Genomic DNA, 27386 nt, shown 5'->3' on the forward strand with positions numbered 1-27386 from the left:
GTTTGACCACCAACTTCTCACTGTATCACATCTCTCTGTGCCCCAGACTTCCCTTCTGTTAAATGCAGTTATACCTGCCCTTGGCTCATCATGAGCACGCTCCAAGGACAGCTCAGTTGCCTGATACCAAAGCAAGAGAAATTACAGAGGAAATTCCTCTGTGCGTAATTCAAGAAGGTGGTGTTGCGTTCATGTCTCATGAGCCCTTCGGGAAGGAAATGTGCCAAACTAATAATATTCCACGCAGAAGTTGGAGCCTCCCGCCTGCCTGTACCTAGTTTATTCATGGAGGGCTAAGTCTAAATTCCTTCTCTGCCTTTACTAGCTGTATGATCTTGAACAAGTTACTTAACCTCTCTGGGTCAGAGTTGCTTCATATATAAAATGGACATTAGCACCTCATTAGGTTGTGACAAGATTCGATATTATTATTAACTTTGGCTGCACATGCAAATCCCATTTCAAGACAGATAGGTAATACTTGGCCTTTAGTCAGGTAGGCTGTAGACTATGCCATCTGCTTTAGTATGCTGTTGACTCTATGCAAGCCCCTTCCCTGCTTCCAGTAGGGAAGCTTCAGGAAAGGAAAAGTCTCTTTGGATGGTAGTTGGGTTTTTCCAAACTATATTCCATCTATTCCTGTCCATTGCATTCCATTCTATGGCATCAATACCATTCAATAGGCTTTCATTGAGACACAGTAGACTGAGTCAGGAAATCCGATGACTTTCATTCACTCAGCCTGAATCCTAGAGCCAGAAACGGGGACAGAAAAAGCAAATCAGAATCAAGGCTGTGCTGTAGAGCTTCTGAAGAAAAGAGTAATGACCTCTGAGCTCTGGCTTCTAACTTAGCCCCTGTCTGGGCATGGACCAAAGGCATGGGTCCAGAGTTGAAAGAGAAGCCTGGTCTCCAAGCAACCTGTTCATGTTGGTTTGGCTTTGAGATGAAAGTGAGGAATGGCAGCTGGGCCTTGGACATTTGAGAGAGATGAGGTTAATTGTTCCCTTCTTCAACTTGGCCTGGGTCCTCTTATCCCCACTGCAACTCCCTTACAAAAAAAGATCTAAGCTTATACACATGTTACACACACACTCACACACACACACACAGAGGAATCCAGAGAAAAACAAATGAGCAAGTTTGCTACTCGGGTCCTATCTGTAGGTCTGTCGTGATGGAGTGAAGACGCCTGTGGCTTGACTGTTGGTGTTAGCACTATCAAGTGTTGATTGAGTTTTGGTCCCAGTAGTAAGAAGCATTTGTAAAATTCAAATACAGAATTTCAAACCCTTGAGCACTTCCTGAGAGTCTCAATGGCTTTAATAAGGGAAGGGCATCTCTTTGATGGCAAATGATTATCCTTCACAGTGCAAGCACAAATTGGATCATAATTAATGATTTTGATATATGTTCTTCCTTGTTGTGGATGGGAGCTGGAGTTTAGTTTCTATTTATCTACATCTCCATAACTTTATATTCCCCTCTCCAAGGAGGGGGGAGGATGTTGCCACATTCAAATGAGAGGTTATGTCTTTGTAAGTACTTCCGTAGCTTAGCGACCAGTTTGGAGCAGCTCCTCTCTCTCTGTCTCCTTCTCTTCCTTCCTTCCTTCCTCCCTCCCCACTTCTAAGTACCATTTTGCAAATTCTGAACTGTACGCTGGCTTCCTAGAGCTGCTTCAATTGCTCTAAATGCCAGAGGTCCTCATACAGGGTGGAGAGAAGGAACACATTGCTTGTGTTGGTCCAAATGTGCTTTAACCATTCTTTACTCTTGATCTCTCCTTTCTTGTCTTTCTTGTCTCCTTCTTTCCTTATGGGGCTGTCCACTGCAGTGGTGGTCGTTGAGCTGATGCTGAAAGCCATCGCTGTGAATGTACACTGGATCTTCCCAGCACTGAAGGAGCCAGAAGCGCCACCGGATGCCTTGACTTCCGTCCCTCCTTCCTTCAGCAAACATATGCTGATTGGGTGTTCACCGAGGCCAGGCATACCCTCAACACCAGGAATACGGAGACCAGTAAGATACAGTTCTGGCCCTTTGGGAGTTTCTGCACTCGGCCTCACTTATTCTTTATCCTTAACGCATCCTTGGCTGGCGTGGACAGCCTTCTCTTCTCTCCACCTCACGCTGACTTTGAGGCGTCCCAAATGATTTGCTCATTTCATGGGCACACGTGCCCCTACCCTGCCTTCTTTGGCTAGAGCCAAAGCCGTGAATCTGTGCCAGGGAGAGTAGATTTCTTTCTAGGCAGATTGCTATGGATTGAATGTTTATATCCCCTCAAAATTCCTATGTTGAAATCCTAATCACCAAGATGATGGTATTAGGATGTGATTGGGACATGAGAGCAGAGCCCTCATCATGGGGATTAGCGCCCTTGTAAAAGGGACCCTTTCCACCCTGTAAGGACACAGAGAGAAGTAGGGGTCTGTCCATGAACCAAGAAGCAAGCCCTTACCATACACTGAGTCTGCCAGCACCTTGATCTTGGACTTTCCAGGCTCCGAAATTGTGAGAAATGTTTCTGTTGTTCAAAACTACCCAGTGTACAGTGCTCTGTTATAGCAGCCTGAAAGGACCAAGCCACAAATGTAAAGAGAAGATAAAGGACAGATACCGTTTCTGAAGGGAGCAAGTCAACAGTGCCTGCATCTGAGGGTTGATTTCAGGGGGCCCAGGAGAGGCAGGGCTACCACACCGCTCCACTCCCGGAACACAATTCATGTCGTTGTCTGCGTGGAGGGCAGCCTCGGTTTAGGAAGAGCATGCATGGGCGGATTTTCTGCAAAGCCAGCCCCCACTCAGCTATTCAGGCAGGCATGGAGTCAGCCTCAGAGGGGTGGGGCGTTCCCTGGGAAAACTGGCCAGAGTAAGGCTTCTAACTCAGATCACTGACTAGGTAGCGGTTATGAAGGTCCACTCAGTGACTGGGGGCTTGGGCTTTAGCAGCCTGGCGCCTGTGTCTGCAGGGAGGCCAAGCCTGCAGGAGGAGGTCAAGGGCTTTCTTGGTGGGACCTGGAGCCAGACACCTCATTATAATGGATCACTGTGCCAGGAAATTGTGAGGCACTTCTAGATCTCAGCCTAGTGCCCTTTCGAAAGAGGCAAGGCCGAGGAGGTGGCCAGTGTGAGTTAGTTGGGCCAGGGGATTTAACGGGGCCTTGACTCAGGCTGCTCCAATTTCTCCATCAGAGCAGTCCTCTGTTGCCCATTTCCTAGGATTCCCAAAGGACCCACTCTCGGTCGTCTCCTGGCCACTGGGGAGGGGAGGTCCCTCTGCTACCCGTCTCTCCGGGAGGCCGGGATTGGCTGGTCCCAGCCCAGTCCCCGCGCTCTCCTCTGCACGCTCTGTTCTCCCCGCGTGGGGCGTGTGACAGGTTGGGGAGGAAGGCTCCGGCGGGGGCGGGATGGCGGGGCGCGGGGCCTGTCTAGTGGTTGTGACAGGCCGGCCACCTGCCCGCCCGCCGGGCTGCTGCTGATTGGGGAGGCGCGGAGGGTGGTGGCGGGGCTGCGGCTCGGGGGGCTTGGGCTCTGGGGGCCACCACGCGCACCGCAGCCACGGGGAGGGCCTGTCACCCGCCTGCGACAGCGGGGCCCCGCCGCGGGCTTCGTGGTGGCACTTCCTCTTTTAATTTTTTCCCCCCAGGAAAGGAAGGGCGGGAGAAAGCAGGCTGTAATTGGGCTTTGGAAGGTTCTCGCTTGTCAGAGGAGGTGTAAGGCTTGAGAAGCAGCCATTAGCATAAGTGTGTTTCACAGGGGGAGGAAGGGGGCTGCGGTGCTTCCCCAGGCCCCCCCCCCCCCCGGCACGGAGTGTGTGGGTGCAGCCCCAGGCCCAGGCAGCTGCCTCCTCAGGCGTGGTGGGGCCACTCAGGCCCCCGCGGATGCTCCCCTGCCCAGATGGAAGATTCTAGAAGAAAGCAGGAGGGATGAGAGGAGACAGTGTGCACTGAAGCTGGGTTAGACGCATCTTCCTCACTCCCCTTCCCCCCCCCCACTCACTCAAGACTTTCAGGGCCCAAGGGGACTCTGGCTCATCTATCATAGCTTTCTCCTGGGCAACTGGGTGGGAGAAGGGGGGGAAGCGGGGGAAGGGGAGGACTTGCCAAGGGTCACACCTGTAGTTAGAGGCAGGGCTAACTGCACCTCAAATCTTAATCTTGGGCTTAGAATGATGGTGGGGATTCTGAGAGTGCCTTTTTACTCTCTTTCCCAGACAATGCCATTTCAGCCCATGGATGTCACTAAAATCACATACTTAGGGATTTATTCATTTGGATTCAAGCTAAGCTCACAATTATACAGCAAATTCTCTTGGTAGAGCTAATACATTAAGCTCTGTCAGTAATTTCTACCTTAGTAAAAATGATAAGGGAGATAAGGTACTGGCCACCTGGGGGCTAGTGTGTGTGTGCATCTGGGGGCTGTTTGGAGGAGGAAGAGACTGACAAGAGGGAACATGAGTCTGGGGACGCATCACCTGGGGGCCAGGAGAGCTGGAGGGGGAGTCTGAGGCCCCTTCAACTAATTGCACCTACTTCAGAATTTGACTCCATCCAGGCTTCCACTTCTGCGCTGGCCCCCTCCCACTCTGTGGGCAGGTCAGGAGTCCCCCATGGCCACGTCCCTCGTGCAGCTGCCGTTCTCCTGGAGTCCGTGTGACAGAATGGGACCTGTGGGGAAGACAGCCACGTCAGCACCCAGCCCCGTTTTGCACTCCGGCAGCTAATTAAAGCCAGGAAGGTAATTTATTGCTGAGGGAGAATGTGCGGGAGGTTTGGCTTAGTTGAAATGGCCCCCAAAGAGTTATGGAAAGCTAAAGTGGGTTTTCAGAAGCAAAAGTTAATTGCTCTTCACTTAGCATTTCGGTGTCATGTGGCTCTGAGTTACACACTTGCTGAGTGGAAGCCTTTACCCAGAGGTGGGGACCGAGGGGAACGTGCTGGAGCCAGGGATTCCAGGGGCATCAGAAATGCCACCCCTCTCCCCGCAAGGGATGTGGCTTTGCCTGCTCCAGGAGCCAGCCCCAGGTGAGGGCGGGACTCGAAGGCATTTATCTCCATGGAAGAGGGTTCCTGCGTGGGAGAAAGAACATTGCTCTGGAAACAGGAGCCTCGGAGTGGGGACCTCCAGCTCTGTCCTGACTGCTCTGTGGCTTGGCTGAGTTCTTTCCCGTCTCTGAATCTCACTGTTCCCCTCTGTTTAATGATCACTAAGGCACATCTTCACTCTTGGTGTCTGATCATTTCCTTGATGCTATGGGTTCTTGTCCTTGGGTCTCCTCATGGATGCTATTCATGCTGTGTGACCCATTTGGAAGAGGGAAGACTGAGGTATAGGATATCCCAACAGAAGGTACTGGAGGGTGTGGGAATAACTTGACTTTCAGCTGAAAACTGAGAGATCTGCCACCTAGAAATAGGAGATTCTAGGGCACTAAAGTGTTTCTTAGATTTATGGATAATGGCATTTGGGAAGGGGGGTTAAAAGGCATGGATTTGGGGCACTGCAGGAAGAAGGGGTGAAAGATTCTTTCAGCGAGAAAGGGGCCAAACAGAAATGGTACAAAGCTGCTTTGCATAGAGACTTATCTGTATTTAAATGTAGTAATTATCCTGACTACAGATATGCCTAGTATTAGGTACTAAATATTTAAAATGATTTCTACTGTTTATGTTTAAGGAGCTGACTTGAGGGGCTCCCACGTGACCTTCCTAGCTACATTCAGCAGGGGAAGGGCACTGCGCAATGGTGGCGGGGTGGGGGTGCTGCACTTAAGTGTTCAGTCCGAGGTGGTTTATGGCGAGTAATGAATTCTAGAGATAGAGGGGCCATAGCTCAGGTGGGTGTTGCATTCTCAAGCTGGTGGGCATGGTGAATCCAGTAAAGTCAGAATTATTTCTGAAAGTCCTTCTATTGTGGGGATCCTGAAAACTCAAAAGTGAAGAACACTTCTCCTTCTTCTTCTTTCTTCTCCTTCTCCTCCTCCCCTCTTCCTTCTTCCTCTTCCTCCTCCTCCTTCTTCTCTTCCCCTCTTCCTCCTCCTTCATCTCTTCCTCCTCCTTCTTCTCTCCCCCTCCTCCTTTTCCTCTTCCTTCTCCTTCCTATTGGTCATCCTAGGTAGAGGGTCTAGTTTGAATGGAGATGGTGAGTGTGATAGAGTATATATCCTGCTGACACTGTATGTACCGAACATGTGTAGTTCACTGCTCATTCTGTTGTCCCAATAAAGCCAGGCAGGAAAGTCTTAGACCAAAGTGCCTACACTTTAATACGAGCTCATTGAGAATTTTTTTGAATAAATGAGTGAATAAAAGTTCTTTAAAAATTCTTGTAGTTGTGCTATCACTCTGTATCATGGATAATGGAATTATATAGTTACATGCTTTGTGGATGTGGTTGAATGGTGGTACCTGTGGTTCAAGAACTATACTGAAAATAATTAAAGCTCCCTGGAGACAAGATGTGACAACCCAACAGGAATGCTTTAGCATCTCACGCATATAATATTAGGTCTCAGGAAAAATCACAGCCATGTTTATCTGAGAATGTTGGAAATGAGATCGGATTCCCTTTGCACAAGCCATCTACACGGCAATTTGTAGTGAATCTAAACATTATTGACCATTCTTTTTGAAAGCTTCCTTCTCTTATTAAAAAATGTTTCTGACTCCAGGACTGTTTGACCCAACAGTCCCCATTTACCTCAAGGATGGGCCGGACAGCTCAGAATGAGGCCCGAATCCCAGCGAAGCTCAGAATGGCCTGAACATCAGCCAAGGATGGTACTTAGGTCATGTTCTAATCTGCAAACCCACATTCCCTGGGAGTGCGTTGCTTAGCCAAGGGCTAAAGTACCACTCTGGCAGAGGCCTGAATAAATGGAGATGAAGTGGCCTTGGATTTTGTTGACATGTTTTTAGACCAGAGACGGCATTTAGGACAGTGCCAAGTGCTAAGGAAACACAATGCATCACCCATTCACATATCATGCCGAATTATTGTGAGTGTGAGCAGCATTTGCAAAATGCAGACACCTTTCACTTTGCCTAGTTGGAGGGTAGAAGTGATCTCTGTGGTGATTAGGTCCAAAAGCTATTCTTCTGTTTGAAACGAGAAGCTGGTGTGGCCCACGATTCCCTGTGTCTCCTGCGCCATGATAGACCCAGACACGCTGGATTTACCAGTAAGTGGAGGTGGCGTATAGAATAAGGTGGCTGGGTCCCCACTGGCAGGAAGAGGGGTGGTAGAGTCTGCATTGTGGATGCCTTTGAAAAGAGTTTGGTTTCTGTGAAGAGGAGCTGGAGAGGGAATGGCCTCATTTTCTTTGGGATGCAAGTTCCAATATCTTGTTGGGATGAGGCAAGAATGGAAGTGAGAAGCATTATTTAGGTGAAGGGAGCAGTAAAGAGGGGCGAGAAAGGAGCTGCTGATCATTGTGCCTTGTTAGGTAGAGAAAGTCTGGCAGAGGGTCAGAGAAACCCTAGAAATTACCAAATTAGCCTCTGGAAGTCATGGATTTTATTCTTCTGCAACATGGAGGTTTGGGTTCCATCATCCTAAATGACGCAAGACTCTTCTGTCCTTAAGACCTCTGGGGAAAAAGTTCTTGAACCACATGTGTATAGACTATGTCCAGACTCAAGAGCTTTTAAAACTTCATCCTGCAGATGACTAAATGGAATCCCTTGGCTAGAGAGTGGACTGGCCAGGAGGGGACCCAGCTCAGAATGGAGTTTCTTCAACCTTTTAGCCCAAGTAAAGGCTGAGGGGGATGGACAAGACCCCCAGGTATGTCATGGCCTGAAACATCTCCCAACAAGTGTTACATGTTTGAATTGTAGTGTTTAATGTTAAAAAATCATCAACATTTTGTATGTTCAGTCACAATACACTTGTGTTTTAATATAAAAACAATGCTTTAAATTACCATTAGGAAAAACATAAAGGAACATGCATGTTTCCTAGTTATTTCAATTAAAGGCAGAAACACTTTTGAATCCAGTATTTGGAGCTCTGAATTAGAAGGGCAGGGGGTAGCCTATCACTGCCAGTGGACAGATCATTTTTGCTTTCTGAGAACTGATAAAAATGGTGCAGTTTTTCACGAATTTTCAAGGTCAATCAGAGTGGTAGCTAAGTTGAGATGTCCTGAAAACTCTCTCTCTCTTTCACTGAGAATACCTGGAGATGGCACATTCACGGTGTACCAGTGCCTGGTTGGGAATCCTCAGGCTTGCCTGTTGTGGTTCGGCTTCCTCTGTGCACAGGAAAGTGCCCTGTGTTCACCTCAGGACGAACCAGGATGACCAGCCCACAGCTGCGTAAACGCAAGAGCACGACGGGCCCCTGTACAAAGAGCTCAGCATTACTCCATATGGTCCCCTTGTCCAGCCTTTTCAGTGGCACATCCCATCTCTTAAGGAAAATCGTGGTGGTGAATTTCATCCTGCAACCAATCTCAGTCCTTGATTGCCCTTGCAGCCTGCTTCATCATGCTGTTTATGGAGATGTTTCCAAGAATTAAGATGCTTCAGCAAATTCTAAAATGCTGTGGATGATTGTTTGTTTGTCTTCTGATGATGCTCTTGGTTAGGAGGCTTCCAACATTCCAGCCTAGAGACAGCATTTGAATAGCCATGTCTCTACTATCATTTCCTGGACAGAACTGAAGAATGACATGCTGGGGATCCACTTGCCCTAACTTTTTGCCCAGTTCCTCATTGTCCCATTCTCCTTGGATTTTGGTTTCTGTTTAATATGTCTCTTCCTAGCCCTGCTGTTTCACCTAGGTTTTAATCTCCCCACCCCTACTTCCCTAAACATGGTAATCTGAACAAATAGGGATCAGAGCCATATTACATGCGAGCATTCTGTTAGCTGCTGCAGTGGGTACTCCATGTCCATTCCGTGTTGGAGTCTTACACTTGGGTAGATTCATCTTTGGAATGTGACCTTACCAACTCTGAGAAAGACAACATCAGTCCATTATTATCCCACTATTATTGACTCTAAATTCAAGCTGTACAGCAGCTGCTGATGGGGGTGGGGGATGAGAGAAGGAAGAAAATCAGACAGATGTTTCCCCAGTGCCAGCCCCCTCAGTAAATGGAGATAACTGGCAATGGATCTGGAAATAGAGGCCAGTTGTATCTCCAAAACCCAGGGCTTCAGTGCTCAGAAGGGATAGCAACTTCCCCACCCCCTTTTTCTTCCTCTTCCTCTTCTTCTTCCCCTCATCCTCCCTTCCCCGCCTCATCGTCGTCGTCGTCGTCGTCCTCCTTCTTCTCTCTCCCTCTCTCACAAACTTGTTGCACTGAGTGGCAAAGAGCCCACAAATAACTGAGCTGTACATTGGAAATGGATTTGATGAGCCTTTTAATAGAAGAAAATCATCATTATTTCCCAAGAGTTCACATTCCCATAATATTTTTATTAGCAGCCTCTCTTCTAAATAAAGTTCAGTAGATTGATTTTGGTTGGGTTTTCTCATTTTAAATATTCCCTTAAATTATGACCATGGATCTAGTCCCATCATCACCATTGTTATTATTGTTATCAGCATCAGCAGCTCCATTGTTATATTTATGTCGCACTTAGAAAGCTCTCAAACACTTCAGGTATATTGCTTCGTTTGTCCTCATAGCATATCTGTAAGGACGGGAGGGGACCCATTAGAACTAAATACTGAGTACAGACCTCTCCTCTCTGTGCTTCTGTGAGGAAACCCCCCTTTGGGATGTGGCCAGGAGAAACCCCTTTGGGGGTATAGTCCTTTACCTCCACCTCAAGCAGAGGGCGATTGCTCCAGGATAATTTACAGCCACCCAGAGGCTGGAGGACTTGGCTCAGTGTGGGACGGAGGGTACTCACCTTGAGGGGCTGTGGAATGGGGGCAAAACCCTTGGGAATCACAATGACCACCTGGCCCTGATTTGCCCCCTTGCCTAGCCTTGGCCCTCATTTGGTATGTTGGGCAGTGTCTCTCATAGGGTCCCCAAAGCCCCAAATCCCAAGAGCACAGCACCATGGAACACCATGGAAGACACTGGCCTAGGAGCCAGATCTGAGTTTGAATCTTGATTCTGCCATTGAGGAGCTTTGTTTCTTGGGCCAATCCCTTAACATTTTGGAGCCTTCATTTCCTCACTTATAAAAGAAGGGGTATTAATGCCTCCTTTCTGGATTTGTGTGAGGATTTAATATGGTAACCTATATAGAAGTGCCAGCATGATGGATGGGACACAAGCATGCAGTCAATGTTCGTTCTATTTTTCCTTTAATCTTCTCTCCTGGCAAATCCTAAACTGTCTGTCCAGTACAATTTTGAGAGCTAAAAGGAAACATAGAGAGCAACATTTGGATAGGTTTATCTTTTTAATCAGTGCCTTGTCAAAATTCACGTATTTTCTTACCTTTGTGGAGTAAAAACTGGTAATCAGTAATTAGTGTATTTTAAAGCTTATGTTAGAAATAATGCTGGACGAGAGAGCAGACAGCCTGGGCTTCATCCCCCCCTCTCCACCATGAACCAGAGGGAAGTCCTTGAGCAAATTACTTGGCATGTCTGGGTCTCAGTTTCCTGATCTGTAAAATGAAGAGCTTGGAAAATATGACCATATAGTTACTCATGAGCCTCACAATTCTATAATTTTATAAGAACTGGTTTTCAGGGAAAAAGCCAAATGAGTGTGTGACCTTTGTTCCTTCCATTTCTTGGGCTACCTGTGCCATAGGGAAGAAACTCCACTGGTTGGTCCTGGGATCATTATCACGGAACCCCAGCTGATCTGGGGGCAGTACTGTGTTGTAGGCTCATTGCCCAGGAGGAAATGAACTGCCCTTGGAAGGCTAGGCAGCAAACCCAGACTCTACAGTGGCTGCTGATGTCTCAGACTTGGCACCTATTCGTTGGTCGACCCCAACCTCTCTCCTCCCTCCTGCCTCCCTCACCTGCTCCAAGAGACCTGGGTCTAGCCTGATGGCAGCGCGGATATCTGTGCACGGGAACCCAGCTGCTCTGATGTCTCAGGGCTTGGGAAGGCCGGTGAGGGACTGGGTGCTGGGTCCCTGGCTGCTCTGCTGACCGCATCTCCTGGCAGGCTCTGTCTTTGCAAGGTGCGGCGTTAGCTACTGTGCTAATCTCTGCACGTTACGCTTCTCAGCGGAGCCCGTGTGCTCCACAGGGTGGTAGGAGTCTTCCCAGAAACCAAACCTCCTTGAGCATGCCTCAGTTAGGGGGCCCCTGACTCTAGTGCTCCTTCTGCATCATCTGAAGAAGCAGGGGGAGGGTCTTGGAGGATGAATGGTTAGGGTATTTTCTCACGTAGGCTTCCCTGCACACAAATGCATCAGGAAGTGCATAAAACACAGAGAAGACTTTCCTTTGCCGGATTCACCTTATACCTTATTTTCTTTCTTTTACAGAACAAAGCCTAGCCGCATTTCCAGTTTAATTCAATTGAGTACTTACGAGGGCCGCTCAGTATGCTGGGTTGTGAGGCTCTAATGGGGAATATGATTCTGTCTCTACTCTCCAAGGGCTCACAACCAGGGGGAGAGGTAGACAAACACACAATTAACTAGGATAACAAGGCAGACAGTCAGGAGTGCTTTTATAAGTCACTAAATATCGTGGAAGAATTATTCCAACTGGGAATGTCAAGTCTTTTGTCGAGGCTTCTGTTAGGAGGTAGTTCTTGATTTGGACCTTGAATAATTGGAAGGGTTGCAATAAAAACACAGCGGAGGGTGGGGAAGGACATTTAGGATGGAAGGAAATAGTTCTAGGGAAGGCAGGCTGGATGGGAAAGGGAATGCCAAGAACGATTCCTTTATTCAACGTGCAGTCTGTCCTTGATGATGCCCAGACAGGAAGAAAGCACACAAACCAGCTTCTTGCATTCCGGAGTGGGAGAAAGGAAGTGCTGCGCTGTGCACCCTTCCACAGGGTCCAGAGCCTCAGCATTTTCTGATCTTATTTCAGATCCTTTTCTACTTTATCTGGACCCAGAGCACACAGATTCTCGAACGTCCCTTCAGTTTAGTTAGGAAACTAACAAAAATGGAAAACAAGCTCTCAGTTGAAGTATGAATGAAAAACTTACATGTAAATATCACTTTTCAATCAATTCTGAATCCTCTTTCTCCCTGGGAGGTAATATACATTGACGTGGAGCTGGAAGAAGTGACATCTTTCTGACTGTCCCTAAACGGTACTCAGGCCAGGCGTCACCCCCTGAACCAGCACGCCTTCTCCTTGAGCTGGGCTTGTCCTCAGAGTGCCCTGGTGTTCCAGACAACCCCTGCCAATCGACTGGTGGTATTACACCAGATGAATCTTATTTGCCATTTTCTGTTTTAAAGTAGGAGTTCTTCACTGCCATCTTAAATACTAAGTGCATTTTTATGAAACCCAAAGATGGTCTGAAAGCAGGGAGACATTTTTATAACATCTGGTGCAGTGAGAGTCTCAAAATATAAAAGGAAGTGGCTGATGAGTCTATGAGACTAGGAGAAAGGTATTCTCAGTCCTTTCTCCCAATCTCCCTGTGACTTAATGGTGTAAATATGAAGTTCAAAGAGACAGAACATATGTGAGAAAGTATAATAAAGTACACACAGAAAAATAACCATTGTCTTAGATCAGTGGTTCTCAACCTAGATATACATCTGAATCTCTTGCTTATTTATAGTGCAGCTTCCTGGGCCTCATTTTAGAGCAAATCACGATTTCTGGTCTTGGAGCTTAGAATTCAGCATGTCCACGAAACCCTCAGTAATTCTTCTGTCTCTGGAGACTCAAACGATAGGAAAGTTTTTGCCCTAGTCTATGTCATTGGATGGTTGGCCAAAAATACCATATTCATATGCCATGGCTGAGATGCCTTATATTCCAGGTTTAGTCCAGGTACTGAAAGACTGCAGTCATTTGGAAAATGGAAATATAGTCTCAGTTTCCAAAGCAATTGGTCATTTGGATGAGCTTGAGTCATGGTTTATGGAGATCAGTCTTCAGGATGTATCTGAATTATCATGCATCTATAACATTTTGATTTGGGTTTGAGAGGAATTGAGAGAGAAGAAAGCCAGTTCATGTTGAACAAGAAGACAGACTGTCTTGAAATTTCTGGTTCTATGGTCAATGTTCGAGTCTACCTGATTTTCTGAATGTTATAGTCATATTAACAAATGCTATTGGGGCGCCTAGTTGGCTCAGTCGGTTAAGCGTCTGCCTTTGGCTCAGGTCATAATCCCAGGGTCCTGGGATGGAGTCCTGTATAGGGCTCTCTGCTCAGCGGGGAGCCTGCTTCTCCCTCTGCCTGCCACTCCCCCTGCTTGTGCTCTCTCCTCTCTCTCTCCCTCTCTCTGACCAATAATAAAGAAAATCTTAAAAAAACCCCAAATACTAGATATTCTGCATCTATTTGTACTGGACACTTCACTAAGACCATATATACATTGCCTAATGCAGTCCTTCAGATAATCCTATGAAAAAGTTATTATTGTCCCCAGAAGAGGAAACTGAGGCTCAGTAAATTTAAGTAACTTGCCTTGGGTTACGCAGGCTGTGGATGTGAGTCTTGAACCTACGGGCTGTTTAACTCCACATCTTTTATTCTTATTTACTACACTCTACCCGCTGTTTCCAAGAAATATTCTGTTCTCTGAGATTGCTGGAGCCCAAACCATCATTAATGATGCAAACCCCAAGTGAGGTCTAAGAAGGGCTCCTGCTAAACACACCAGTAGTGGTCTGTAAGACTCTGGTGTTCCCATCGGCTTGATCAAAATTCACCGTTTATTACTGGGTCTTTTATTTGTCTAATTTTGCATGAATAAAGTTTGTTAAACTGTATGAGGATTGTTCTTATGCCCCAAATTCATATTTTTGAGAAGATAAAGGGCTACAGACTTTATCATTGATATTAAAAAAAAAAAAGAAAGAACCACCAATGTGATCCTTACATATGTGGCTTTTCATGGAACAACCTGGATGCTCCTCCCATATATCCTGGAAAGTGTATGTGGAGAGGACTGGCCCCGTGCCCACCAGACTGGCTGATCATCCAGTGTATGGAGGAGCACTACATAGTAGTCAAGAGGCTTGGTTTCCAGGTAGGTCTTTTATCTTGGGCAAGTCATTTTACTACTTGGGTCCTCTGTTTCCATGCTAATCTGTTGAACTAAAGGCCATAAAATTCTCTTCTGGATTTAAAATGTCCAAATTCTGGAAAACACATCAGCCATGGAGCTGGCAAAGAGATTGATGGGGCTTGTGAGTGGCATCCCTGTCCCTGTCCTCACCCGTTCAGGATGGGCAGAGGGTGACAACTCTGCAGACCAGTCTCCTGAGGTTTCTTTTGTCCCCCTGACCTCGCTGGCCTGCCTCCTTCTTAGGCCTAACGTTGTCAGACACCTCTCCCCTCAGGAGACAGTCATGGCGGGCTCTAGTGCCATATTCTTTGATACTTCCTGTTGAAGTGACTTTAAATCCAGACCTTCAAGCAAAAATCGAAGTAGCCCCTTCGTGCATAGCTTATTTTTCTTGGAAATACTGGTCACCCATTTACACTCGACCCTGGCAGTGGGCTAGGCCTGCCTGGGCTGTGTGTATGACGGCAGACCTCCATGACGCATGGGGATTTGAAGCTCAAGGGACCTTCTTGAGCATCTACTCCAACTCCTTTATTTCCCAGATGAGAACAAAAGGCCCCAAGAGGGAAAGTGACCCAACTCAAAGCCACCCCACCAGTCAGTGAAGGAAATGACACCATGTTTTCAAATTTATACCTTGAGTCTAATAATAAAACTGACCCCGTGGACCCGCCAGGAAGGTACGTAAACAAGATAATGCCCACAAAGCACTTGAGTGCTGTTCTTAGCATGGACAACCATGGGACGCCAAGCTGTTCCCTTCCTTCCTAGAACTCAGATCTCCTGCTCCTCACAGGACTCACGTTCCCATAGAAGTCCTGTAAGTGAGGACAGGCAGACTTCATTATTCCTTTACTCCCCAGCTCACCAAGGCATGCAGAAGTAAACTGAGCTGCCCCACGCTTAATTATTGCCTTAGTGGTGAAATCTGACTTGGCTCATGTGACCTACTCAAAGAATGTTTGGGGTTGCTGCCCACTAGAACTCATCCCTCCTGACTCTTAATCCAGTGCTCTTTCCATTATACCAAGCTGATGGATGCGTGGGTGGGGATAAGCTACTCTGAAATGCTATGAATACCAGCATGGTGACAGATGCGTAAGAACACATGGGGCCGCAATCCCAGTATATCTTAAGTCTGCCAGTGTAATTTTATTATCGAGCATTTATCAAGGCTACTATGTGCCACGAGCTCTGCTTACTGCTGAGATGAATATAAAAATGAATAGGATACAGACCCTGCCCTCAAGGAGCACTTAATTTGATAAGAGAGACAGACTGAGACATAAATAATTCAAATTTGAGGCAGATGGTAATCCATGACTCCTCTAGATAGACCAAAAGGAAGTGTAGGGACTGGGGCCCTCACTTGTTGACATGGTGGGAAGGGGGGTGGGCCAGGATAGGGCCACCCCCAAACGTCTCCGTCCAGGTGAGTGCACAAGGTAGAGGTAGAGGGAGTCTACCCCACCCCTGCTGTGTGCCGGAAGGAAGAGTGCCCCCCAAGGACGCCAGCCTCTGAGCTCCTTGGCCTTCACTTGGAGTGACTGGAGCTGGGCCATTGTCTTGTTCCAAGCCTGTTTCTTCAGCAGTTTTGCAAAATGGGAGAACATCCCCTTTCTTGCTCTGTACTCGGTGGGGACTGGAGTGTTGCTTGGTCTAGACGTTTGTTTTTGGAAAGGACTGCCCTCACCCCAGCAAAGAGCAAAGCATCTGCCCTCCACGCAGAGAACAAGAAAAACGCCATCCTTTTTCTCTCTCCTCTCTGTTTTGCAGAGAGGAGGAGGGTGGGGGTTGGGCGGGGAGGGTGGGGGGGAGGGATGGCGGAAGGTGAGGGGACTTGTAGGTCAGTGCTTGACAAGGGGAGCGGGGTCACTCGGGGAAAATACGGCCCTTCCCTCCCCTGGCAGATTCCCAGGGAAGCTCTAACTGGTCCCCACCTGTCCCGTGCCCCCGCCCCGCAGCGCTGCTGTCCCCGCATGCACGGAGCAGGGAGGCAATGATGAATTTCCCCCGAACGGCATTACAGACAGTCATAAATAATGCTTTGCTCTTTGGTGACGGCACTTTCCATTAGAGCTGCCTGTGCTGGGCTGTTGCAACCCCCAGTCTTCTGCTGGGGACTTGCAGTAAAATTTATCAGTGAGCTCTCTGCACCTAATAAATCATCCCCTCCGGGAGCCATCTGGCAGATAAGGCCGAGAGAACCCACATGCTCTGCAGAGGCAGAGTGGAGTGAGAGCTGGCCTGGCTGGGGCCCGGGGCCCTGTTGAGGGGGACTTTCTCCCCATCAGCCTGGGGCCTGTCACACTCCTTCTGGCTTTTCTCATCAGACTCAGGATGGGGGCCCTGGCTTTGGCGGCTGTTCCAACTCACAGAACTGTTCGTCCCACTCTGGGGACAGGCCTGAAAATCACATCCTTCTCCCGTCTCCCCACCCCACCCGCGCAGGTGTGCAGAAGGTCGGGGTCTGACAGCAGGCAGGAGGAGGGGTGTCCCAGGGCAAGGTGCATGCTGTGATGGGCATGACTATGGCTTAATTGAATCCTCCTTGGCGTCTCCCAGCCACTTGGGTGTTGGCCAACATGGAAATTATCGCCTGGTGATAAGAAACTTCCTGCTTGGATGGAAGACATCTAGGAGAACCTCCTTGCAGTTCAGGGTAAAGCTTCATATGGACATTTCCACTTTCTTGGAGCAACTGCCACCATGATGTTAGCGTTTTCTTTCAAGTGTGGATTACTGTTCATTAATACACACTAGAGGACGGACTCAAGCGCACGGGACACAGAGAGAGCAATGCGCAGGTTAACGACTGTGGCTCTTTCCCTAACGCGCTTTATAGCCTGGGCGGAGAGACTGTTCTAAAACCAGTCTCGGAGGCCGCTGTGGCAGTGTCCACATGGGGACACACAGCGCCCGCGTGATGTGATCGTGGCGGCGAGGGACGCAAGGGGTCAGCTCTCCCGGTTTGGCGGTCCCAGGGACCGCAATGGGATGTGGCAGGGAGCAAAGTGCCTGACACAGCCAACGAGACAAAGTAGCATCTGAGAATAGGATTGATAAATAGCAGGATGGAGGCAGCTTTACCATCCCCGGCTTCCCGCAGAGGGTGAACCCCGTCCCTTAGGGCTCTCGAGAGCATCTCGGAACACAACCCTGTCCTGGGCAGGATGGAGTCCGTGTTCGTGTCTCAGCTTGATCAAGGGGTTCACTGAGCTTCAGTGTTCTCCTCTATAAAATAAGAGGAAAAGGTGAGGTAACTTGGGGGGCACAATTTTTCATATTGCTGCTTGAAGAATATTTTCTAATTTTTCCTTTTCTGATGCCCACTGTTTTTGAAAGACAGGAAGCTGAATGGGTAAAACCAGTGGGAACTCCTGCCTTTTCCTGCCCTCTTTTCCCACTACCCAGGTGAGATAAGCTTGTTTAAGGTCTGCATGCGGGGACCCCAGGGGGCTAGAGCTGGAGCTCCCTGAGTTCTTCCCGAGGACTCATTCTGCAGGAGGACACCTATCATGCCTCCTCTGATTGCTGCGGACATATCCGGGAAAACATTAAATGGAGTGTCCCGAAGATGCTTAGCTTAGCTATGCATTTAATTTGATGGTAATTGAAATTTGCCAACAAAGATTTGCATGTAATCTGTGATTTCATTTTTCAATTAAAATTGCTTTCTTCCTGTGGATGGGAAGTACTTGGTTCTTTTCTTCCTCACAGCACTTTGCAAACACGAATCCCTCACTTCCTTGGGGCTGGAGTGAGGAGAGGGGTGTGGGACAGGGAGCTGATAGCTGAGGCCAAGAGGGATGCTCCCGCAGGATGGCAGGGACACTCAGCAGAGGTGCTGGGGGCATGGCTCCTTTATTCCTGGTGGGTTTGGCAAGGAGCCTCCAACCAGGACCTTTGGAACTTCAGGTTCTAGGGAGCCGGTGGAGTTTGGGGAGTAGAAGATTTAGAGAGGTGAGAAGAGCCAACCAGTTCTCCAATGGCCAAGGCAAGCAAGCAGCAAGAAGCCGGAACAAGACAACAGGCTCAGGTACTGGGGAGCAGGCAGGTGGGCTGATAGGAATGAGATCTTCTCTACGGGGTGAGTGTGGCCTTTGATAAAGGCGAGAAGCAGCACAGCTCCCTGGAGAAGAGAAGTTAAGAGAGCGGTGTGTTCTAAGGATGGAGGGAGGAGTGAGACAAACACAAGAAGCAGAGCCTCTGGAGAACCGCTTCAGAGGGTGTGGAACCTGCAGAATGGTGAGTCCGATGAGCTGGCCCCCAGGTGTGGATTTTTCCTCTGTGGGCTCTGTGGCCTTGGGTTAGTGCCCAGTCTCTTGGAATTCTGGTTTCTTCAACTATTCCCCGGGTATGCAAGTAATGTCTACCCAAGTGGGGGCTGGGGGAAGCAGCCCGTGGGTCTGTGGGCATTGTCCCAAGGTCAGGGGCTCCATCTTAATGCCCTTCATACGCCCAGGGCCTAGCACAGTGCTTGGCACACAGCAAGAGTTTAGTAAAATCAGTTAAAATGGAAAATCGGTCGACCGGGATGATGTGAGTGGAAGAGCATCTTGTACCTTCCAATTAGCCATTTGTGGTACTCTTAGGGCCTTCCGGATTGTGAAATGAGATTAAGTATTTGACTTAAGGCCAGGCTGGTTCTGGGCTGAGCCTCGGGGAAAGGACGGGGAAGGGTCGGGGCAGAGGTTCTAGTACAGATTTGGTGCTTCTCTGTAAGCCCGGCATGCAGGTCCCCTGTGTGACCCAGCTGGGGGCTGCCTTCAGGCAAGGGCCCATCGCCAGCATGCGCCAGGCTGGCAATTTCTGCCACGGTGGCCCGGACATGGAGAGGTTGCCTCCGAAAGGTCCGGGGACAGTGTCTGTGAGAGAGACAGTTTGCTTCCCGCAACCAGATTGGGGACAGGATTAAGAATTGTTTGAAGAATGAGTAGCAATTTTGGCTGCAACAGAAGGCCCACAGCTTTGGGCAGAGCAGGGGTCCTTCCCTCGGCCTGTGCAAGTCATTTTTGGTCTGGTTTCTTTCACGTAGAGATGATCCCTTCTACCTGGCCAGACAGCTGAACTGTTTTCTTTCCTCCTCCTCCTCCTCCTCCTCCTTCTTCTTCTTCTTCTTCTTCTTCTCCTCCTCCTCCTCCTCCTCCTCCTCCTCCTCCCCCCTCCCCCTCCTCCTCCTCCTTCTTTTTCTTCTTCTTCTTCTTCTTCTTCTTCTTCTTCTTCTTCTTCTTCTTCTTCTTCTTCTTCTTCTTCTTCTTCTTCTCCTCCTCCTCCTCCTCCTTCTCCTTCTTCTTCTTCTCCTCCTTCTCCTTTCTTTTTTATTCAGTAATAAATCTGCCAACCCCACAGGCTCAAGCCAAGGGCTTCGCTACAGCAACTCCACAGAGGTCTCGTAAAAATAGTGTGAAATGAAAGAGAAAAATGAATATTTCACACTTTGTCTGTTCTGGGTTATGGTGATTCTCAACTCATCCTCATTCCAAACAGCCGACCTTCCCACAGAGTTCGAGTACCTTCCACCAGCCTGTCTCCCTCCCCCGTGAACCTCCCTTTTTCCCCAAACACACACATTTTGCCGGGCTGTTGGGAGGCGTCCTCCTCTGCTTCAGTGCTTTCCAGGAGGAAGGGGGGCACAAGAGCCCCCCGGGCACACTGGTAGTGAGTGGACACACACAGGCTGCAGACAGAGGCATCCACCCTCGTCCACAGCTAGCCTTGTGTCTATCCTGGCATCTGCTCCTCTTCCCAAGAGGCAAATGTATGTAAGATAGACGAATATGGGTCTTTCCTTCTATTGAAGGCTGCCCTGTGTTCATTACAGGCGGTTTTTAAACATGACCCGATCTCTAACATCAGCTTGGTTGGTGTTCAGTAGAAACAAACTTTTACCTGCCTCTGTTCTCCTGGGGAGAAATCTCCTACAGAAGCATATCCACTTATCCGTCACAGTGGCCACTTTCGACTTCCTGAACATGCCATGTTTGTTTCCACCTCCTGGCCTTTACCCCCACACAATCCTCCTGCATCCATGCTGCTTCTTTCTCTGTTCTGCCCAGCTGAGTCCTGTCTACCTTCAAAGCCCACTGCCTCCTTGAAGTCCTCCTGGCTCACCCAGCATATAGGGCTCTCTCTTCACTTGGGACACCGTTAGCACTGACAGCCCGTATCACTGGCTCCCTTGGTCATCGATCGCACACTGCTTTTTGGATTTTTTTTTTTTTTCTGAAAAGCATTGTCATTTTCTTATATCATCATGATTTTCTTTTTATTTTTTTTAAAGATTTTATTTATTTATTTGAGAGAGAGAATGAGATAGAGAGACAGAGCATGAGAAGGGGGAGGGTCAGAGGGAGAAGCAGACTCCCCGCCGAGCAGGGAGCCCGATGCGGGACTCGATCCCGGGACTCCAGGATCATGACCTGAGCTGAAGGCAGTGGCTTAACCAACTGAGCCACCCAGGCGCCCTATCATCATGATTTTCTTATTTAACGTTTCTTATTCTCCTGTGAGACCACAGGGTCTCACAGACATTTCTGTCTTCTCTAGCGCCAAACATACAGCAGGTGCTTAGCAAATGCATGTCAGGAAAATGAATGAGTGGAAATTCCCACGTGGGGTGTGAGTGAGGCTCTGGTGTTGTGGCTTTATCGTTCTCGATTGGAGGAGTGAAGCAAGGCAATTCACACCTCCAAGGGAAGAGAGTCTTGGCTTGTGTGCGGGCTGCCCATTTGATATTTCCCCTTGTCTGGACGGTGCTGGATAATCGGGTAACTGTGGAATGTCAGGACGGCTCCTGTGCTCCACGTAGACCCTAAGATCCCCTTGTCTACGATCACATGGACTGTTGAGATTTTTTGGGGGGGAGTGAGAACAACTTAGTGCTTCTCACTGTGTCCCCCTCCCCCCATACCTTCCTTGTGCCTTTTTACCTCCCCGTGTGCTCCCCACATGCAGCCTGTATTTCATGTAGAGCTGGGAATTGCGAATTCAGTTTCCTTTCCTCTGTGTAGAGCACAGCCACTGCCCACCACCTTGTTACGTCTGCACTTTGTGCTTCCCGCCTCAAGGCCACTTTACGGATTTGTTTGATTTGTGGTTGTGGTTTGTAGCTGTTACTGATTTCTTTGTTGTTGTCGTGCTCCTGCCTCTGTTCCCTTACAGCTCGATTTTTAGCTGAGTGTTTGAGTAGTAAATACGGTTTACACCAACTCTGCTGGAAATAATGGCATTTATGTGCTGAAGTTATTTCCAAACCTGAGGATATGTGTATACAAATAGATCCACGGCAGGGCCCCTAGACTGCGGAGAGCAGACTCGACAGAGCCTTCGCCATAGAGTATAAACAGGTGTCGGAGACTAGGGCTAGGCCAGGCGGTTCAGAACAAAACGACCTCCCACCCCTGCTGCTGGCTCGAAATTGAAGCTGTACTTGCTTAGCATCGGGGGATGTAGGAGATATTTTTGTGATCCTATTTGTCTGCTAAATGTGCCCTTACATCCTTTAGTGCATCTCACATGAAACTTCTCACTTTTCTATTCGCTCGCCCTCAATGGCTTTAAACCTTAACTACCCTGGATCCTGGCGGGGCAAAAAAATGTGCCAAGAAATACCATGGGATTGGCTGATCAAACTGGCTGCCCTCTGCTTCCAAACGGCTGCTAGTTTGAGGGGATCTTCGGTGTATGGGGTAAATCTAACCTCTTCAGCTCTGTCTTGGAGCTCTACTAATCCCAACCGCGGGCAGGAAATAGAAGCTAGAACTCTCCGAGGGAAAAGCCAGGCTCCTCTTAGCAGCTGTGGCTCTGGCCTCCAAATTTGGGTGGTATGGATTTCCTCAATGCCCAGATTCTTGACCTCCCTCTCTGCCCTCATCTCTGGGAGAAGCACCAGTCCCTGCATCTGACGCATGTCCGTGAGCGGAGGCTGCACCCCAACCCAAGGTGAAGGTCACGTTCACCTAGGGGTCAGGAGCGATCTCAGAGCCTTCTTGGCTCTCTGTGCGGAAGGCCTTGTGACAAAGGCATAGGAAAGGTGTTCAATTGTTCTCCAACTTGTAAATGCCAAGCAGAAATCTTGTTGCAGTTCCTAAATGCCACATTTCGGCGTGTTTATTGTTTCCCCCCCTAACAGGGAAAGATGGTGAATGGACTAATAATTCAGGAGCCGAGAACATGTTTATTTGATTTTTAGAGCTTTAGCAAATACAGTGTGTACAAAACCCGATGCCAACAGCATGCATAATTCCTCCAGGAATGGGGCTGATAGAAACACAAAGCTTGCATGCTTCAAAACTGTAACCAATATTTACACATCTGAGTGACTAATTCTCTACTCCGAGCAGGAGAACAATAGGCATAATAGTCAGGTACATTAATGCAGAGCATGCTCGTCTGGTGGCTTGGATATTTGACACATAAACAAAGTTGAGGGGCTGCCGTGGGGGGAGAAGCAGAGGCTTTTTATCTACCTGTGTAACCATACACCAAACAGCAGGTTACAGACGCACTTGGAAAATGCTGACCCAATGCCGTTCTTGTACCTCACATGCAGGGTTGGCACCTGATTTGCAGCGCTGCGGGAGTTCTGTAGCTGACCTCATTAGCGGCGCATTTCCTGGCTTGTTAGCATCATATTTGTATAATTTACAGCACCTTCGTTTTTATGGAATGTGTTTCTTGTAGAGTGTAATGGCAGCAATATATTTAACCTATCGTATTTAGGAATGCTTTTGCTGGAGGCAGCCTGCAGATAAAAAGGGGACATTTTCTCCTCTCCTGCATGGGTCTTTTTTTTTTTTTTTTTTTTGCATTTTGGCTCATGTGGTGGCCACATATGTGCGTGTGTGTGTTTGCATGTGTGTGCATGCTTCTGCATGTATAAATATATGTGTGCAAATGCCTGGGAGACATAAAAGGGCCCTGGAGGTGCACCTCTTTCTTCCGAGGATTATCTTTGCTCCCTGGCCATCTCTGAGGCATGGCTGTGGACCGGGTGGCCCTGGAAGGCTTAGATGCCTTGCTTTGAGGGGACAAATTTACGAATTTATGAAATGGAATAGGGAGCCCGGGCAGGTCAGATATTTGGGAATAATTTATGATGGGGGGGACAAAGGTGGTATGAAGATGCTGAGAAGTAAGTTGGCTCATGAAGGTGGGTTTTCAAGTCTCCGTGACCTCTTGGAGGCTTTTGTAGAAAACAATAGGCTGGAGAATGGAAAGCATATGTCCCTCAGGGACTGATCTGGCCCCCAGTGATTTCTTATCCTAGAAAACATAGAACATATGGACAGAGAGGCATATATTCTTCTCCTTCCTGACCGGTATAAAAAAGATAGGAATGGCTAGGAGTAGATGTTTGCAAAGGGGAGAATGTCTTAATTTGGGGGTCTCTCAGGGAAACCCTGGGCCAGGAGCCTGGAGATCAGATCCTAGTCCGAGCCCGCTGCTCACCAAGGCTGATGACCTCGGGCAAATCGCTTCACGTCCTAGGTGGGCCTTCTCACCCACAAATGAAGGGGTGAGACCGGCTCGCCTCTCTCTGGAGTGCGTTTCTCTGTCCCCAGTCACTCCAGGCAGATAAAGACTGAAGGCGGGGGTTCGCATCCCCCACAGTCGTCCGTGCTGTGTTCTTGAGGGTGACTTGCATGACCCAGAAGAGAGAAACACAGCTCTCCAGGAACTGTCAGTGTGTCTTAGTTACATCTGACAGGTGGCAAAGAGGGTGAATAGACCAATGATTCCGAAACCAAGGACATGGTAGGGTGAGTTTCAGAGCTTCAGTAAAAAGTGGTACCAGAACATGTGTAGCTGCATATCTCCTTCCCATAATCACTTCTCCGCCTCAAGGAGAACCTCACCTCAGGGGCAAGATAGATAGGTAGGCCCTGGACTTTGTCAACCCATGATAGAATGAGAAGAAATGAAGGAAATCTGTTAAAATGACCCGAGGCACAGAGACAAAGTTGATCCAACTGGCTAGTCAGGTTAGGGTCCTCTGTATCCTCCTTTCCCCACTCACCACCTCCTAGCTTTTGAAATTTCAGAAATGTTTTCTGCCACTGATATCTTCTGCCATTGCTATAACCTCTTCTCACTGATTTAAGAGGTTTGGGGTGCTTGATTTTACTTAATAGTTATGTCCCTAACATACTGGAGTGGCTAGATTCGATGGTAATAATTCAAAATACTGAAGGTATTTATAGCCAGAACTCAAATATAAGTTTTTATTCAAAGTTTAAATGCATCAGGGTTACTGGGTAGTTCAAATGTACCTGGTGGTAAAATTGTTGGTAAAGAAAAGTAACTGTTTTGTGAAACCTAGTCTTAACCGAATCCTTGAAATATTTATTGAGCATGTGCTGGGGACACAAACAAAAATTGTATAAAATTCCTGCCTTCAAGAGGCTCTTATTCTAGCTTTCTAACTGGGATTTGCCTGTATTTTGTATACACATATTCATGCGCATAATAAAATGTGGACACTTTCGGCATCCACCATCCACTAACTAGGTTGGCTTCAAAATTCTGCAAAAAAGAGACCGTTATTAAAAATGTTAATTCCTAAATTCTTTATTCGTGCCACTTGACTAATTTGGTAATGCTCATCTAATGTGATGGCAGAAAGGGGTTGTGAACCTTGACTCAGTCTGGTGGAACAGATGTGCGCTTGCAAAACGCTTCCCTTCTTTTTTTTTTTTTTTTTTGAGGGAGAGAGACAGAGATAGCGACAGAGATAGCGAGAGAGAGCATGAGCATGAGGAGAGGGAGGTGCAGGCTCCCCACTGAGCAGGGATCCTGACGTGGGGCTCCATCCCAGGACCCTGGGATCATGACCAGAGCCGAAGGCAGACGCTTAATGGACTGAGCCACCCAGGCGCCCCAAAACGCTTCCCTTCTGATAAAATAGAAGCCCTATCCTTTTCTTTCCTCTGTGGCCATTCCACCTGTACTCTAAATCATTCCATTATTCCTCAGCTTCTTATGACCCAGAGCTACGACTTATATTTGTGCTTCCCTTTATCTTTAGCACCGACACATACCCGAATCTCTTCCATCTTAAAAAAAATGCCGCCCCTGCCATAATCTCTAGACTAGCTACCTCGCCCCTGCTCTCTCCAGCCACACTTTCTGAACAACCATGCTCCACTCATCACTTCTGTTGCCTCTCAGTTTCCTTGGGCATTGCTTCTGCTCCCCTCTGTGTCCTTGAAGTTTCTCCCCAAGGTCACCAGTGAGCTCCAAGCCACTGACACGAACAGATGCTAATGTTGCATGCTTCCTCCCAGCACCACCTGCTCCCTTGTGGAGGACCACATCCTCCTGGAGTCTGCTCCCTTTACTGGCCATTGTCAGGTGGCTTCATCAGCTGGGGTTTTAGCACCTGACTTTTCTGTTGGCGTCCTGAGGGTTTTGACCAAGTCTCTGCTTTCTCACCCACTTTCCTCTCTTGCCAAGGCTATTTATTTCTTTGCCATGGTTTCAATAGCTTTTTACGTTCTGAAGATGCTCCAACTTTCCTGAGATGCTCTCTCCGCCTTTTTACCAAGCATTTCCACTGGGCTATTCTGCTAAAACAGAGTGGAAAATGCAGTGGTTCAAATAAGACTGTAATTTATTTCTCTTTCACACCATAGTCCAGAGTTTCTGGGCATTCCAGGGAGGGCAAGTGGTTCTGTTTCATGAAGTTGTCCAGGGATGTAGGTTTTTTCTATCCTCTTACTCCACCATCTAGAACACTGTCCACTCTTCCACAGGGTGAAAAATGGCTCAAAGCACTGTGTTCCAGCATGCATGAAGGGGGAAGAGGAAGCTAAAGGCACCTAGCTCCCTTTCCAGAAAGTGAGCCAGTAGTTGTGTATGGAGCTTACACACCCAACCCACGGGGCCATACCTAGTTGTGAGCTAAGCTAGGAAATGGGGTATCACCTGGGCAGCCTTGTATCAGTGAAGACCCGGGACACTCTGTTGTGAAATAAGAAATAGAAGATCCTGGATGTCATCACCACCCCCCCAGTATAGAATTTTAGGAAATTAAGCACATTTATTAAAATGACCTAAGGCACAAGGACAAGTTTTATCCAACTGACTAGTCAGACCAAGTTTCTTGGTAGCTTCCCTTCATCCCCTAGCTCCCCAGAATGTAGGCTGGGAGGACGATTAGCAGTCTCTGCCACAGGCACCTCGAACTTAATATTTCCCAAACCCCTTCATTATCTTCCCCTTCCACCCTGCTCCTTCAGTTACCTCTCTGGGCGAGCATCATTGTCATACCCAGTTGCTCAAACCAGAAACTTGGAACCAGTCTTGAGTTCTCTCTTTCTCTTTCACTGCTGCACATCAGTATTTCTCGAACTCTAGCCATTTATATCTCTTACATATTTTAGATCTAGACCCTTCTCTACCCCACTGCCACCAGCTTAGTACGAGGCACCATTATCTCTTCCTTGGATCATTGCAATAGGCTCTTAACTGGCCTTCCTACACTTACCCCTGCCCCTTCAGATCTATTTCCCATTCCGTTGTCAAAGTTACATTATACAAATGAAAATATGATAATATTACTCCTGCTTAAGATCCTCCAATGGCTTTTCATGAACCCAAATTTGTAATGTGCTCTAGAAGACCCTGCCGACGTGACCTCTGCTTGAGTCACCAGGCTGATTTCATGCCTCTTTGATCTTGGTTCTCTCCAGGCCTGACATATCGGTTTGTTTTGACACCTTTTTTTCTTTTTTAAGATTTATTTATTTTAGAGAAAGAGAGAGAGAAAGTGCGTGAGCAGGGGGGAGGGGCAGAGGTAGAGGGAGAGAATCCCAAGCAGACTCCCCACCGAGTGCGGAGCCCCATCCTGTGACCTTGCCAAGATCATGACCTGAGCGGAGACCGAATTGGGCACCAGCCAACTGAACCAACCAGGCACTCCTATTTTGACACCTTTTAAAATCAGCTATGCTATCCCTTGATTCTTGTCTTTCAAACATACTACTCTCTTTGTGGGAGCGCTCCTTCTACTTCCCTCCCTGCTTGGTTAACTATTCCTTATCTCCCAGAGCTCAGCTTTGGGATTATTTTCTTACTAGGGCCCTCTCCTTATTCTGTGCTCCTATGGCACCTCTTAATTCTTTTTTACTAACGCTAATTAAACCAATAATTAAATGACCAGTATCTGTACTTGTGACTATATTGTAAGCTCCAAGAAAGCTGGGCTGCCTTCTTTATTTGAT

At 48.0% G+C, this 27386-nt stretch overlaps 1 long non-coding RNA gene across 1 annotated transcript in view; it reads left to right on the forward strand.

Annotated features, from left to right (window-relative positions):
* Positions 1 to 27386, forward strand: part of LOC118009978 — a 101339-nt gene that overhangs the window by 37620 nt on the left and 36333 nt on the right. The window contains exon 2 of the long non-coding RNA XR_004679068.1: positions 1838 to 2022. This is a non-coding gene — a long non-coding RNA (uncharacterized LOC118009978). The remainder of the gene's footprint in view (positions 1 to 1837; positions 2023 to 27386) is intronic.

Source organism: Mirounga leonina, unplaced genomic scaffold, assembly GCF_011800145.1.
Source record: "Mirounga leonina isolate KUSES-001 unplaced genomic scaffold, KU_Mleo_1.0 Mir_128, whole genome shotgun sequence".
Taxonomy (NCBI): Eukaryota; Metazoa; Chordata; class Mammalia; order Carnivora; family Phocidae; genus Mirounga; species Mirounga leonina.